At 37.5% G+C, this 8,518-nt stretch overlaps 1 non-coding gene across 1 annotated transcript; it reads left to right on the top strand.

Moving 5' to 3' along the window:
• The first annotated feature begins 4,534 nt into the window (after positions 1-4,534).
• On the top strand, positions 4,535-4,642 carry LOC130971293 (small nucleolar RNA R71). The gene has a single exon (XR_009082519.1). It is a non-coding gene; the product is annotated as a small nucleolar RNA R71 (small nucleolar RNA).
• The last annotated feature ends 3,876 nt before the right edge of the window (positions 4,643-8,518 follow it).

The following is an 8,518-nucleotide window of genomic DNA, read 5'->3' as shown; positions in this document are numbered from 1 at the left end:
CTTTTCAGATTGTGACTCAGCTTTGCTAAAATCCCCAGTTAGAGGTGTCCAGAGCTCTTAAGTACACTCTTTTTGCTTTGGATCACGACTTTAACCACTCAGTCTCAAGCTTTTCACTTGGACCTGCATGCCACAAGCACATGGTTAGGGACAGCTTGATTTAGCCGCTTAGGCCTGGATTTACTTCCTTGGGCCCTCTTATCCATTGATGCTCAAAGCCTTGGATCCTTTTTACCCTTGCCTTTTGGTTTTAAGGGCTATTGGCTTTTTCTGCTTGCTTTTTCTTTTTCTTTCTATAATTTTTTTGCCATTTTTTTTCGAAAGCTTTGTTCTTCACTGCTTTTTCTTGCTTCAAGAATCAAATTTATGATTTTTTAGATCATCAATAACATTTCTCTTATTCATCATTCTTTCAAGAGTCAACAATTTTAACATTCATAAACAACAAGATAAAAAAATACGCACTGTTCAAGCATTCATTCAGAAAACAAAAAGTATTGTCACCACATCAATATAATTAAACTAATTTCAAGGATGAATTCGAAACTCATGTACTTCTTGTTCTTTTGTATTAGAAACATTTTTCATTTAAGAGAGGTGAAGGATTCATGGAATTATTCATAGCCTTAAGACATAGTTACTAATAATCATGAAGTAAAGACATAAAACATAGATAAACATGAAGCTTAAAAACTGAAAAACAGAGAAATAAGAACAAGGAATGAGTCCACCTTAGTGATGGTGGCGCCTTCTTCTTGAAGGACCAATGATGTCCTTGAGCTCTTCTATGTCTCTTCCTTGCCTTTGTTGCTCCTCCCTCATTGCTCTTTGATCTTCTCTAATCTCATGGAGAATGATGGAGTGCTCTTGGTATTCCACCCTTAGTTGGTCCATGTTATAACTCAAGTCTTCTAGAAAAGTGTTGAGTTGTTCCCAATAGTTGTTGGGAGGAAAGTGCATCCCTTGAGGCATCTCAGGGATTCCTTGATGATGAGCTTCCTTATGCATCTCTTGAGATCCATGGATGGCCTCTCTTGTTTGCTCCATCCTTTTCTTGGTGATGGGCTTGTCCTCTTCAATGAGGATGTCTCCTTCTATGATAACTCCAGCTGAGTAGCATAGATGGCAAATAAGATGAGGAAAAGCTAGCCTTGCCATGGTGGAGGACTTTTCGGCTATTTTGTAGAATTCAAGAGAGATGACTTCATGAACTTCTACTTCCTCTCCAATTATGATGCTATGAATCATGATGGCCCGATCCACAGTAACTTCAGATCGGTTGCTAGTGGGGATGATGGAGCGTTGGATGAACTCCAACCATCCTCTAGCCACAGGCTTAAGGTCTAGTCTTCTCAATTGAACCAGCTTGCCTCTTGAGTCTCTTTTCCATTGAGCTCCTTCCACACATATGTCCATAAGGACTTGGTCTAACCTTTGATCAAAGTTGACCCTTCTAGTGTAGGGGCGTGCATCTTCTTGCATCATAGGCAAGTTGAATGCCAATCTCACATTTTCCAGACCGAAATCTAAGTATTTCTGCCGAACCATTGTAAGATAATTCTTTGGATTCGGGTTCATACTTTGATCATGGTTCCTAGTGATCCATGTATTGGCATAGAACTCTTGAACCATTAAGATTCCGACTTGTTGAATGGGGTTGGTAAGAACTTCCCAACCTCTTCTTTGAATCTCATGTCGGATCTCCGGATACTCATCTTTCTTGAGCTTGAAAGGGACCTCAGGGATCACCTTCTTCTTGGCCACAACTTCATAGAAGTGGTCTTGATGGGCTTTAGAGATAAATCTCTCCATCTCCCATGACTCGAAGGTGGAAGCTTTTGTCTTCCCTTTCCCTTTTCTAGAGGTTTCTTCGGCCTTAGGTGTCATAAGTGGTTATGGAAAAACAAAAAAAGCTATGCTTTTACCACACCAAACTTAGAATATTGCTCGTCCATGAGCAAAAGAAGAAAGAAGAAGAAGAAGAAGAAGAAAATATGGAGGTAAGGAAGAGGTGTGTGGTTTTGGCCAAGGTTAAGAAGAGAGAGTTGTGGTGTGTGAAAATGAAGAGGGATAGAGGGGTTTATATAGTGAAGGGAGAGGGAGTAGTTTCGGCCATTTAGGGTGGGTTTGGGTGGGAAAGAGATTTTGAATTTTGAAGGTAGATGGGGTTTATGTGGAAGAGTGGATAGATGTGAGTGGTGAAGAGGTGATGGGGAAGAGAGATTGAGGTGATTGGTGAAGGATTTTGGCGAAGAGTGTTTATTGGATTGTGTGAAAAAGAGACAGAGGGTGAGTTGAGGTAGGTAGGGATCCTGTGGGATCCACAGATCCTGAGGTGTCAAGGATTTACATCCCTGCACCAATGAGGCATGTAAAATGTCCTCTGCATGCAATCCTGGCGTTTAACACCAGATTGATGCTTGTTTCTGGCGTTAAACGCCAGTTCTATGCTTGGTTTGGGCGTTCAATGCCAGTCTGCAGCATGTTTCTAGCGTTGAATGCCAGCTTTCCTCAGTTTGCAATCCTGGCGTTTAAATGCCAGATTACTGCATGTTTCTGGCGTTCAACGCCAGATCCACGCTCTGTTCTGGCATTGAACGCCAGCCAGATGCTCTTTACTGGCGTTTAAACGCCAGTAAGCCCTTCTTCCAAAGTGTGCTATTTCTTCTGCTGTTTTTGATTCTGTTTTTAATTTTAGTATTTTTTTTGTGACTCTACATGATCATGAACCTAATAAAACATAAAAGAATAATAAAAATAAAATTAGATAAAAAAAATTGGGTTGCCTCCTAATAAGCGCTTCTTTAATGTCACTAGCTTGACAGTAAGCTCTCATGGAGCCTCACAGGTGATCATGTCAATGTTGTAGACTCCTAACACCAAAATTAGAGTTTGAATGTGGGGGTTTAACACCAAACTTAGAGTTTGGTTGTGGCCTCCCAACACCAAACTTAGAGTTTGATTGTCGGGGATTTGTTTGACTCTGTATTGAGAGAAACTTTGCATGCTTCCTCTCCATGGTTGCAGAAGAAGATCCTTGAGCTTTAAACACAAGGTAGTCCCCATTTAATTGAAGGACTAGCTCTCCTCTGTCAACATCAATCACAGCTCCTGCTGTGGCTAGGAATGGTCTTCCAAGGATGATGCATTCATCCTCCTCCTTCCTAGTGTCTAAGATTATGAAATCAGCAAGGATGTAAAGGCCTTTAACCTTTACTAACACGTCCTCTACCAATCCATAAGCTTGTCTTACTGACTTGTCTGCCATCTATAATGAGAATGTAGCAGCCTGTACCTCAAAGATCCCCAGCTTCTCCATTACAGAGAGTGGCATAAGATTTATACTTGACCCCAGGTCACACAGAGCCTTTTCAAAGGTCATGGTGCCCATGGTACAGGGTATTAAGAATTTACCAGGATCTTGTTTCTTTTGAGGTAGAGTTTGCTAAACCTATGTATCTAGTTCACTAATGAGCAAGGGAGGTTCACCTTCCCAAGTCTTATTACCAAACAACTTGGCATTCAGTTTCATGATGGCTCCTAGATATTGAGCAACTTGCTCTTCAGTTACATCTTCATCCTCTTCAGAGGAAGAATAGTTTTCAGAGCTCAAGAATGGCAGAAGGAGGTTTAATGGGATCTCTATGGTCTCTATATGAGCATCAGATTCCTTTAGGTCCTCAATAGGGAACTCCTTCTTGCTTGAGAGACGTCCCATGAGGTCTTCCTCACTGGGATTCACGTCCTCCCCTTCCTCCTTAAATTCGGCCATATTGACAATATCAATAGCCTTGCACTCTCTTTTTGGATTCTCTTCTGTATTGCTTGGGAGAGTACTAGGAGGAGTTTCAGTGATTTTCTTACTCAGTTGGCCCACTTGTGCCTCTAAATTTCTGATGGATGACCTCGTTTCACTCATGAAACTTAAAGTGGCCTTAGACAGATCAGAGACTATATTTGCTAAGCTAGAGGAGCTCTGCTCAGAATTCTCTGTCTGTTGCTGAGAAGATGATGGAAAAGGCTTGCTATTGTTAAGCTTGTTTCTTCAACCATTATTAAAGCCTTGTTGAGGCTTCTGTTGATCCTTCCATGAGAAATTTGGATAATTTCTCCATGAGGAATTATAGGTATTTTCATAAGGTTCACCCATGTAATTCACCTCTGCTATTGCAGGGTTCTCAGGATCATACGCTTCTTCTTCAGAAGATGCCTCTTTAGTACTGTTGGATGCATTTTGCCATCCATTCTGACTTTGAGAAATCATGTTAACTTGCTGAGTCAACATTTTGTTCTGAGCCAATATGGCATTCAGAGCATCAATCTCAAGAGCTTCATTCCTCTGAGGCATCCCATTATTCACAGAATTCCTCTCAAAAGTATACATGAATTGGTTATTTGCAACTATGTCAATAAGTTCTTGAGCTTTTGCAGGTGTTTTCTTTAGGTGAATGGATCCACCTGCAGAATGGTCCAATGACATCTTAGAGAACTCAGATAGACCACAATAGAATATATCCAAAATGGTCCACTCTGAAAGCATGTCAGAAGGACACCTTTTGGTCATCTGCTTGTATCTTTCCCAAGCTTCATAGAGGGATTCACCATCTTTTTGTTTGAAGGTCTGAACATCCACTCTAAGCTTGCTAAGCTTTTGAGGAGGAAAGAACTTAGCCAAGAAGGCCGTGACCAGCTTATCCCAAGAGTCCAGGCTATCTTTAGGTTGAGAGTCCAACCATGTTTTAACCCTGTCTCTTATAGCAAAAGGGAAAAGCATGAGCCTGTAGACTTCATGATCTACTCTATTAGTCTTTACAGTCTCACAGATCTACAAAAATTCAGTTAAAAACTGATAGGGATCTTCTGATGCAAGTCCATGGAATTTGCAGTTCTGTTGCATTAGAGCAACTAGTTGAGGTTTCAGCTCAAAATTGTTTGCTCCAATGGCAGGGATTGAGATGCTTCTTCCGTCAAACTTGGAAGTAGGTGTAGTATAATTACCAAGCATCCTCCTTGCATTATTGTTGTTGGGTTCGGCTGCCATATCCTTTTCTTGTTCAAAAATTTCAGTAAGGTTGTCTCTGGCTTGTTGTAATTTAGCTTCTCTTAGTTTCCTCTTCAGAGTCCTTTCAGGTTCATGATCAGCTTCAACAAGAATGCCTTTTTCCTTGTTCCTGCTCATATGAAAGAGAAGAGAACAAAAAAAGAAGAGGAATTCTCTATGTCACAGTATAGAGATTCCTTTATGTTAGTAGAAGAAGAAAGGAATAGAAGAAAGAAAAGAGTTAAGAATCCAAACACAAGGGGGAAGATAGGTTCGAATTCTTGAGATGAAGAGAAGTGTTAGTAGATAAATAATTAGATAGAAGAAGATGAGAGGGAGATAATTTCGAAAATTAATTTTGAAAAAGGGTTAGTGATTTCCGAAAATTAAGAGAAGAATTAAAATTAAAATTAAAATTAAAATTTGAAATAATTAGTTAATTAAGAAAATTTTGAAAAAGAGGGAAGTGATTTTCGAAAATTAGGGAGAGGAAGTAGTTAAATGGTTTTGAAAAAGATAAGAAACAAACAAAAAGTCAATTAGTTAGTTGAAAAAGATTTGAAAATCAATTTTGAAAAAATAAGAAGTTAGAAAAGATTTTTGAAATCAAATTTTTGAAAAAGATATTATTTGAAAAAGATATTTTGAAAAAGATTTGATTTTTAAAATTAAAATTGATTACTTGACTAACAAGAAACTAAAAGATATGATTCTAGAATTTAAAGATTGAACCTTTCTTAATAAGAAAGTAACAAACTTCAAAATTTTGAATCAATCACATTAATTGTTAGTAAAGTTTTCAAAAATTATGAAATAAAGATAAGAAAAAGATTTTGAAAATCAAAGTTGGAAATTTTTGAAAATAAATAAAAAAAATGAAAAAGATTTGATTTTTGAAAAAGTTTTGAGAAAATAAGATTTTTAAAATTGAAAATTTGACTTGACTTATAAGAAATAGCTAAGTTTTTTTTTTTTAATTTTTGACTAAGTCAACTCAAATTTTTGAAAATTATGAGCAAAATAAGGAAAATATATTTTTTTTATTTTTGAATTTTTAATGATGAGAGAGAAAAATACAAAAAACAACTCATAACATGAAAATTATGAATCAAAATACATGATGCATGTAAGAACACTATGAATGTCAAGATGAACACCAAGAACACTTTGAATTTCAAGATGAACATCGAGACTTATTTTTGAAAGATTTTCAAGAAAAGAAAACATGCAAGACACCAAACTTAGAAATTTTTAATGTTTAGACACTATGGATTAAAAAATGCATATGAGAAACAACAAAAAGCACAAAACAAGAAAATATCAAGATCAAACAAGAAGACTTACTAAGAATAGCTTGAAGATCATGAAGAACACATGCATGAATTTTTTGAAAATTGCAAGAAAAAGGAAAACATGCAATTGACACCAAACTTAAAACATGACACAAGACTCAAACAAGAAACACAAATTTTTTTTTTGGTTTTTATGATTTTATTGATTTTTTTGTATTTTATTTTATATTTTTTTTGAAAACATATAGGAAAAATAAAATAAAAAATTCAAAATTTTTAATAAGAATTCCAGGAATCTTTCAATGTTAGCCTAAAGCTCCGATCCAGGAGTTGGACATGGCTTAATAGCCAGCCAGCTTTAGGATATAAATTAGGCATGCAACAGTTGATACTTCATCCAACTCCATATACATGCCCTTTATGCTTACAAGTGGAAGCCTCAATCCAAAAGGATTTGGACATGGCTTTTCAGCCAGCCAAGCTTCAACATGCTTCATGAAACACTAGAATTCATTCTTAAAAATTTAGAATAATTTTTCGAAAATAGAAGTAAAAATTTTTTGAAAGATTTTTGAAAATAAAACAAAAAGAAAATTACCTAATCTGAGCAACAAGATGAATTGTCAGTTGTCCAAACTCGAACAATCCCCGGCAACGGCGCCAAAAACTTGGTGCACGAAATTGTGATCTCTAACAATGGCATTCAACTTGGTATGCGCATCTACTAAATCAGCACTTTCTTCACAACTCTGCATAACTAACCAGCAAGTGCACTGGGTCGTCCAAGTAATAAACCTTACGTGAGTAAGGGTCGATCCCACGGAGATTGTTGGTATGAAGCAAGCTATGGTCATCTTGTAGATCTCAGTTAGGCTGATTCAAAGGATTATGGAGTTTTTGAAAGTAATAATAAATAAAACATAAAATAAAGATAGAAATACTTATGTAAATCATTGGTGGAAATTCAAATAAGTGTATGGAGATGCTTTGTCCTTGTTGAATCTCTGCAACATACTGCTTTCTTACTTTCAATCCTTTATACTCCTTTCCATGGCAAGCTGTATGTAGGGCATCACCGTTGTCAATGGCTACTTCCCATCCTCTCAGTGAAAAAGGTCCAAATGCTCTTGTCACAGCACGGCTAATCATCTGTCGGTTCTCGATCATGTTGGAATAGAATCCATTGATTCTTTTGCATTTGTCATCACGCCCAACAATCGCGAGTTTGAAGCTCGTCACAGTCATTCAATCCCTGAATCCTACTCAGAATACCACAGACAAGGTTTAGATCTTCCAGATTCTCAGGAATGGCTGCCAATAATTCTAGCTTATACCACGAAGATTCTGATCAAGGAATCCAAGAGATATGCACTCGTTCTAAGGTAGAATGGAAGTGGTTGTCAATCACGCGTTCATAAGGATGGATGATGATGAGTGTCACAGATCATCACATCCATCAAGTTGAAGTGTAACAGATATCTTAGAATAAGAATAAACTTGAATTGAATAGAAAATAGTAGTACTTTCCCTTAAAACTTGAGGTACAGTAGAGCTCCACACCTTAATCTATGTTGTGTAGAAACTCCACCGTTGAAAATACATAAGTGATGGTTCAGGCATGGCCGAATGGCCAGCCCCCAAATTGTGATCAAAAGACCGAATGGTCAAAAGACTAGACAATCAAAGACACCTAGTACAATAGTAAAGAGTTCTATTTATACTAGACTAGTTACTAGGGTTTACAGAAATAAGTAATTGATGCTGAAATCCACTTCCGGGGCCCACTTGGTGTGTGCTTGGGCTGAGCTTGAGTTTTACACGTGCAAAGGCTTCTCTAGGAGTTAAACGCCAAGTTGTAACGTGTTTTTGGCGTTTAACTCTGGTTTATGGCGTGTTTCTGGCGTTTGACTCCAGAATGCAGCATGGATTTGGCGTTGAACTCTAGTTTACGTCATCTAATCACGAATAAGGTATGGACTATTATATATTGCTGGAAAGCTCTGGATGTCTACTTTCCAACGCCGTTAAGATCGCACCATTTGGAGTTTTTTAGCTCCAGAAAATCTATTTCGAGTGCAAGGAGGTTAGAATCCAATAGCATCAGCAGTCCTTTGTCAGCCTGAATAAGATTTTTGCTCAGGTCCCTCAATTTCAGCCAAAAAATACCTGAAATCACAAAAAAACA

This window comes from Arachis stenosperma, chromosome 3 (genome assembly GCF_014773155.1).
Source record: "Arachis stenosperma cultivar V10309 chromosome 3, arast.V10309.gnm1.PFL2, whole genome shotgun sequence".
NCBI classification, from domain to species: domain Eukaryota; kingdom Viridiplantae; phylum Streptophyta; class Magnoliopsida; order Fabales; family Fabaceae; genus Arachis; species Arachis stenosperma.
This window is presented reverse-complemented; position numbering and strand designations above follow the sequence as displayed.